Source organism: Nycticebus coucang, chromosome 12, assembly GCF_027406575.1.
Source record: "Nycticebus coucang isolate mNycCou1 chromosome 12, mNycCou1.pri, whole genome shotgun sequence".
NCBI lineage: Eukaryota > Metazoa > Chordata > Mammalia > Primates > Lorisidae > Nycticebus > Nycticebus coucang.
The window spans coordinates 32,338,992-32,345,794 of NC_069791.1; the positions used below are offsets into that span (position 1 = coordinate 32,338,992).

General features: G+C 42.8%; 1 non-coding gene across 1 annotated transcript; it reads right to left on the minus strand.

Moving 5' to 3' along the window:
* Nucleotides 1-1,091: 1,091 nt before the first annotated feature.
* Nucleotides 1,092-1,234, minus strand: LOC128562957 (U8 small nucleolar RNA). The gene has a single exon (XR_008373645.1). It is a non-coding gene; the product is annotated as a U8 small nucleolar RNA (small nucleolar RNA).
* Nucleotides 1,235-6,803: the final 5,569 nt, after the last annotated feature.

Sequence of the window (6,803 nt, forward strand, 5' to 3'; positions counted from 1 at the left end):
CACTCAGACTGTTCCTCCTTCCAAATGACCCAGGATTATGCCTTCCAGTCTGTCCATGCTGGTAGGAGAATAGAAATTACTCTGGCAGTTTGATTGTACTCCTATGAGATCACTCGCATGCTATGAGATCTTTTTATTCCAGTGGGAAAACTATTTTCTAACTGTATCCTCTCTTACTTTCCCTTGTTATTTTGATTCTGCTCATTGTTTTCATCCTCCCATTATTCTCATTAAATTGGTTTCTTTAATATGTTTTTCCTAGAAACAAATTTAAGAGGCGTTCACACCAAGTTGGGGCATTTAATGGCTCTCTCCCGGACCACACCCGAGACCACTATCACCCCATAAAAATGTTGCTTTCATTACCTTCTCACCACTCAGGCTATTTCTCAACTTTGTCACTTATTCAATCTGTTTTGAACTTTCATTCTAGCTGAATCTCCCCAGTTTTCATCTCATTCGTGTGTACGCAGATTTTTCCCCTGACTTCTTGGCCTTTTCAAATGGACAGCTCACTAGGAAAGTCTGCCTCAGCCTAAGATGCTGCTTCTTGAATTAACCCCCTTGACTCCACATATAGCAACCTATGGTCAGGACATATCCTGGGCTCAGGCCAGAATACTTAGGAAGAACCCATTTTGGACCACAGGAATCTGGGTTCCCTCTTTATCTAGGAGGAATGATAAGATCATTTGAAAAATTAGGCTTCTATGATTTACTAAATTATTTCATTTGGGTTTAAATATATCTTTATAAATCATGTTTTGTCACAGAATGGCCTTTCTCCTTCAAAAATACACAGAATTTTGATTTGATAAAATAGCTGACATTAAAAAAATTTAAGTGAACACAAAACAAAGAAGAGAATTCAGGGCCTCCCAAGCCCATCTCAAATCTTATTCCAGGATCACCTTGGGAATTACATTTTGATCAAGGTTAGGCCTGTATGTCTGATCTTTTTAAAAAGATCAAAATGGCCTTGGGAAGTAACAAAGATTGAATTTTTTTTCTTAGAAAGACCCACGAATTATTCTAATCATTTTGCGATCCTGTATGTCAGTTGGTCAGTATTTCTTTTTTTTATCCGAAGAATCAGATAGGAGCAATCAGGGCGTTGCAAGTCCTGATTTCACAAAGATGTACTTGTGTAATCATGTATCATGTGAGCTCTAATTATTATTTTCTAATCTGCCCTCCATAAGGAAGAACAAGTAAGGATTATCTCCCCTGAGATAGTATTTCTGAGTGCCTGCTGTGTATGTGTTATTATTCCAAATTGTTTACTGGGGACACAACATATTAAGAAGTGGGGCCACGCTGGATGCATGATCTGTGAGCTGGGGAGAGAATGAGAGGAACGAAGACGAAACTTCAGCCTGCCCCTGAATAAGAGCATGTAAGAAGGGCAGAAGGGAGACGCCCAACGCCTCGTGAGATGTCCTGGTCTAAATCGCCTTTGCCAACTCCTCAACCCCAGCCTTTCCCTCTGTCTGAGCTGGAGGTGGTCTTGGATTCTGCTCCACCAGGAGTTGTAGGGAAAATAAAATAGAGATGGTTAACAACACTCGAATGTTCAACACAACCCCTTTTTAAGAAATAGAAGTTCAAAATCCTGGGCCTTCCAGCTGGGCTGAGTACAACTGCTGTACCCTGAGTCCATGCCATCCTTTTGAAACAAAAAACAAAGGACCAGTAATAAAAATAAAATTTGTGCTTAAAAAAAAATATATTGGTCCCTTCCCACTCATGTTTATGTATAAACCAAACACCAGCAAAACAAACTGGTGGTTAAACTGGCATTTTAGTTATGAGCCATTGCATTAACCAAACAAGCTATGGGACACCCACAGGCATCTCTTATTTTTATGGTGCTGGATGGCAGCAAAGCCCGGGTAGGTGTCCAGGTACCCTACTGCTCACAGAGAGGCCTGAAACCTTCACTATTTCCACAGAAATTAATCTTAATAAAAAATCATAAGAAAGTTAAAACCTTCAAGAGGAGAAACTCCTTCGAAGCTCAGGCTTCATAACATTTTGAGAGAGAGATAGTAACTCCAAAGCATTGACTGTATGACCGGGTTCACGCTATTTTTATACTACCGATTCCCACTCTGGTTAATGAACTCGGTGAATTCTCTGGCTTACAGGAGATATGAATGGGTCCATGCCTGTTTGAAAACCTGTTGTATCTGAGGCTGCTTTTATTTTTTTCAGGCCACTGAATGAGGGGATTTCCTAACTGACTTAGGAAAATGTAGCTCAAGCTGATGAAACCATGTTCTACTTATTATTAGACCCAGGGTGCTGGGGAGAAAGTGACAACCTACAGCTGTCCACAACCAGTCTTGGAAAAACAGCTTCTTGAAATTACAGGCAGCAGCGGCAAGCGCCTGGCAGGCGGCATTCTGGGAAGGCACCTGTGTCAAGACAGAGAAAAGAAGAGACGAAAGAATGATTCCTCGGGGGAAGTGAATGTGTGGTTTTGACTGGCGTAACCAGTCCCATTTGGGTTCAGAAGTCAATGGAAAAATGATCCTTCCTCAGTTCCTTTTATTTTGTTTTTGTTAAAATTTCTTTTGGAAAAATTAAACATCTGGACCTCTTTATGGAAATAGTTGTTATGGGGTCCGGAAAAAAATTATATATGTGTGTGTGTATTTTTTTTCTTTTCGCAGAGTTCAAATCAATTTGGTCAGGGAAGGCCTGGGGGAACAGAAAGGCCCAACGCAGGATGGCTGCTTCTCTGGCCTTCAAACATTTTGAAAATAAACCTTTTCTGAGTACGTTTTGGGACACTGGACTAACAAAGCATTTGTTCCAGTCTTGAGAAGCAGCATTTAGCAGCTGTCTCTAACAGGAAGGCTTGGCTGTACCCAGCAAAGACACACACCCTCCTTCCCTAGGCAGGGAAATTCCCTGTTGGTTTGAAGTTGGTTGTTTGTGTTGCTAAGTTGCTGGCATAATATTTTTTCTTTCTTGAAGTTGATGTTTCATATTTGGGAAGGGGAGAAGCAAACAATATATTTATGCTGTTTTTTAGTCAACATCTTTCTTTGGTGGAGTATACTCTTAAAGGGAGACATATTTGGGAGAATTTTATGTCCTCTTATTACCATTGCTTTTGAGAAGCGGTTGTAGAAGGAAGCAACTTTGTTACCCCCTGCGTGTGCTATACACTCTTTCATCCTGAGTTCTGAGTTTAAGGAAAAGGAGACGCCTTTCTAAAACCTCCCTCAAGGGAAACTCAGTACTCTGATCAGATTTCCAGTGCCCACCTCTCTCTTGCAGGCCCATTTTGGAGCCCATGCTGAAAGCTAAAGTTATCCCTCCCCAGCCCAGATCTAAAGAGAGAAGCTGCCACAAGCAAGCCTCATGAAGGCAGGAAACTTCCTGTGAATTCTCTTACATTCTCCTCCCGCTTTCTCCCAGAGTGCTGTCCACACAGTAAATACTCAATAAAGCTTATTGCAAAACACGTAAGTTTAACTCACTTTGGGCCATCAAATGCACAAACTTTACATAGCACCCTATCATTTTTGGTTCCATTCTTGTTCTTTAAACTCATCTCTGAACAGAAATGTCTAGAGTTCCTCTAATGTCCATGTTTTTCCTCTTAAAAGTTCCCCATCAGTTAATTTAAAATCATGTGGATTACCAATCAGCCGAATGCTGTATTTAACCAAAAATTCTTTTTTTTTTTTTTTTTTTTGGTGGGTTTTTGGCCGGGGATGGGTTTGAACCTGCCACCTTCGGCATATGGGATCGGCACCCTACTACTTTGAGCCACAGGTGCCGCCCCAAAAATTCTTAATTTATCTACAATCTTACTATTCAATTTCAGGGTTTTTTTGGATTTCCTGTTTATAAATATGTTCTATTAAAATGCCAATATTCCTGGGGGAAATAATGCCCATAAGGTGATTATTAATGATACAATAATTATTAATATGATTATATAATAACATATCATTATTATATATATCATTAATAATCACCTTGTTATTATTAACTGATTACATATATCATTAATAATCACCTTATTGATATTAACATTATAATCACCCCATAAGCTACGATTGGTTGAAAAATGGTTAAGAACAAGTCCCTATGGGAAGGAGAGCAGTGGGCGTGACCACAGAAATGGAGCCTCAGGGAGGAACCAGGTGCCAGGGTGCAAGGGAGCAGGGAGAAGTCCACTCAAAAGGGAAACTGGTGGTTTCTAAAGCCCAATTTCACATAATTTACACTTCACATAATTGACAGTTGTGCTAGAAGCCAGTCCTGCTCTTCTTACCCACGGGGGATATATATGGAAGGAACACTTTGAACTCCCTAGAAGGAAAGATTTTAGTAAATACAAAATATGATTACCATTACACCTGTTTCCTACAATAGATGAGGGACTTTTTATCCAGGTGTCTATTATCCCTTGGTGTCTTCTGCATTAAGGGGGATCATTTATAATCTCATGTCTGTTTTGAGAAATTATAGATGGGTAACATCCAGAGAGGATGGCAGAAGATAAGACAGAAAAGACAGCAGCAGAGGAGACATCTGAGAAGCAGTTTGTGCATTTCAAACGGCTCACCCTGCGAAGACCGGGAAGCCCAGGAAGGCAGTCATAGCTCAGATTGTCCCAGAAGCAGATCCTGAGACAAGGATTTGAGTGCAAGTGCTGTAGTTGGGGAGGTGATCCCGAGAGTTACCACTGAGGGATGGAAAGAGGAGCTGGGAGTGAGAAAGCCAACAGTGTGTTATCTAGCAGCTCCACGCTGTGAGCCGCTTGGGGCCAGCTCTGCTGGGTGCCTCTGGGAGACAGGCCTCCAGCTACCTGAGGAATGAGGAACCTGGGACTTTCATCCTCCAGTGCCTGCCCTTCATGCCGCAGGGCTGCTCCCAGGAACATTAACTCCCTGACACTACTGACTACCGTCCTTATGAACTGGGAGCAGAGAGTCAGAGGTCCTCAAAGGAGGTGTGTACTAGAACAGAGAGTGCTGAGGAAATAGGGGGGGGAGTAGTGGGCTGTGATCATAAAAAGGCTCTATGGGCACTTAGAGCATTCAATACAAACACCTAAGCAAGAATAGTTCACATGAATTCAGGGTCTTCAAATTCATAAAGAAATCCCTATTTTTTCCCCTCTTCTTGAGAATCTTCCCTATTTATTTGTCTTCACCCAGCATTATAACATTGACTCCCAAATCTGCTTCTGCAGTCTGTACTTCTCTGCTAAATCCTAGTTCCATTTTCCCAGTTACTTACTGGGCATCTCCACCTGGATAAGAGCATCACAGACTCAACACACCATAAATTCCCATCTCTCAAAACCCCTGGCTTCTCTCGTCCTTCCTAACTCAATAAATGTCACCACCATCCATCTATCCACTCAAGTTAGAGACTTTGAAGTCATCTTGACTGTTCATTGTCTTGTTTTCTGCCAATCTAGTCACTGACCCCTTTTAATTCATCCTACTCCCTCTGGCTTTTCTGCCTCTGTGATTGTTTGCCATTATCATTTGTCACCTGAACTATTCAACATCCTCTTAACTGGCCCCTACCTTCGTGTTCTCTCTCTCTCTCTCCTATCCTATATACTGCTACCAAAAGATAATGTTAAAACCTTCATCTGGGGCGGCGCCTGTGGCTCAGTGAGTATGGTGCTGGCCCCATATACCAAGGGTGGTGGGTTCAAACCCAGCCCCGGCCAAACTGCAACAAAAAAATAGCCGGGCGTTGTGGCGGGCGCCTGTAGTCCCAGCTGCTCGGGAGGCTGAGGCAAGAGAATCGCGTAAGCCCAAGAGTTAGAGGTTGCTGTGAGCCGTGTGACGCCACGGCACTGTACCCGAGGGCAGTACAGTGAGACTCTGTCTCTACAAAAAAAAAAAAAAAAAAACCTTCATCTGATTACATTATCTGTGTTTAAAATCTTTCTGTGCATTTCCGTTGCCTTTAGGACAGAGTCCAAACTTTTTAATAATTATGGTTGACTCCTGACAAACTGATTCTCATCTACCTCTCCTGCTGCATCTATTGTCCTGACCCTCCCTTCCTTCAGGTCAAGATTCTTAATTGCAAGTAACATAAATCAACCCTGGATGATTCAAGGAGCAAAAGAATCTACTGAAAGTAGATTGGAAGCACACAAAATCTCTGGCCTAAGAAGAAAGGTGGAAACAAATGGAGGCCAGGCAGCCGGCATCACAGTCAAAACGCTGCCACCAAGCCGGCACATGGAGAACAGCGCCTCCTGCAGCAGATGCCAGACAGAGCAGCTGGCACCTGAGACACCCACGGGCCCTAGGGGCTGCTGCTGGGTCTTCCATCACTGTCTCATGCTGGATGTTGTTGTCACTGCTGCCACCTTTCTTATTTGCATCCGTTGGTCCATATTCAGTACCCTCTAAGTGAATGAGACTTAGATAGCGATTGGCTGCCATGTGAAGTCACATTACTGGGCCCTGACCACCAAGTAGCCAAAGGAACAAGTAGGTGACTTTCTCAGCATTTTCCTGGGAAGTGGCCTCAGCTTCTCATCAGAGTTCATAAGAAAACAAAACATGGGTTTAGACTGGGTATGATGGCTGGCAACTGTAATCCTAGAACTCTGGCAGGCCAAGGTGAGAGGATGCTTGAGGCCAGTAGTTCGAGACCAGCCTGAGCTAGAGCAAGCCCCCCCCATCTCTACTAAATTTTTAGTATATGTGCTGCCGAAGCGAGCACCCCCATCTCTACTAAAAAATAGAAAAATTAGCTGGGCATCGTGGTACATGCCTGTAGTCCCAGCTATACAGGAGGCTGTG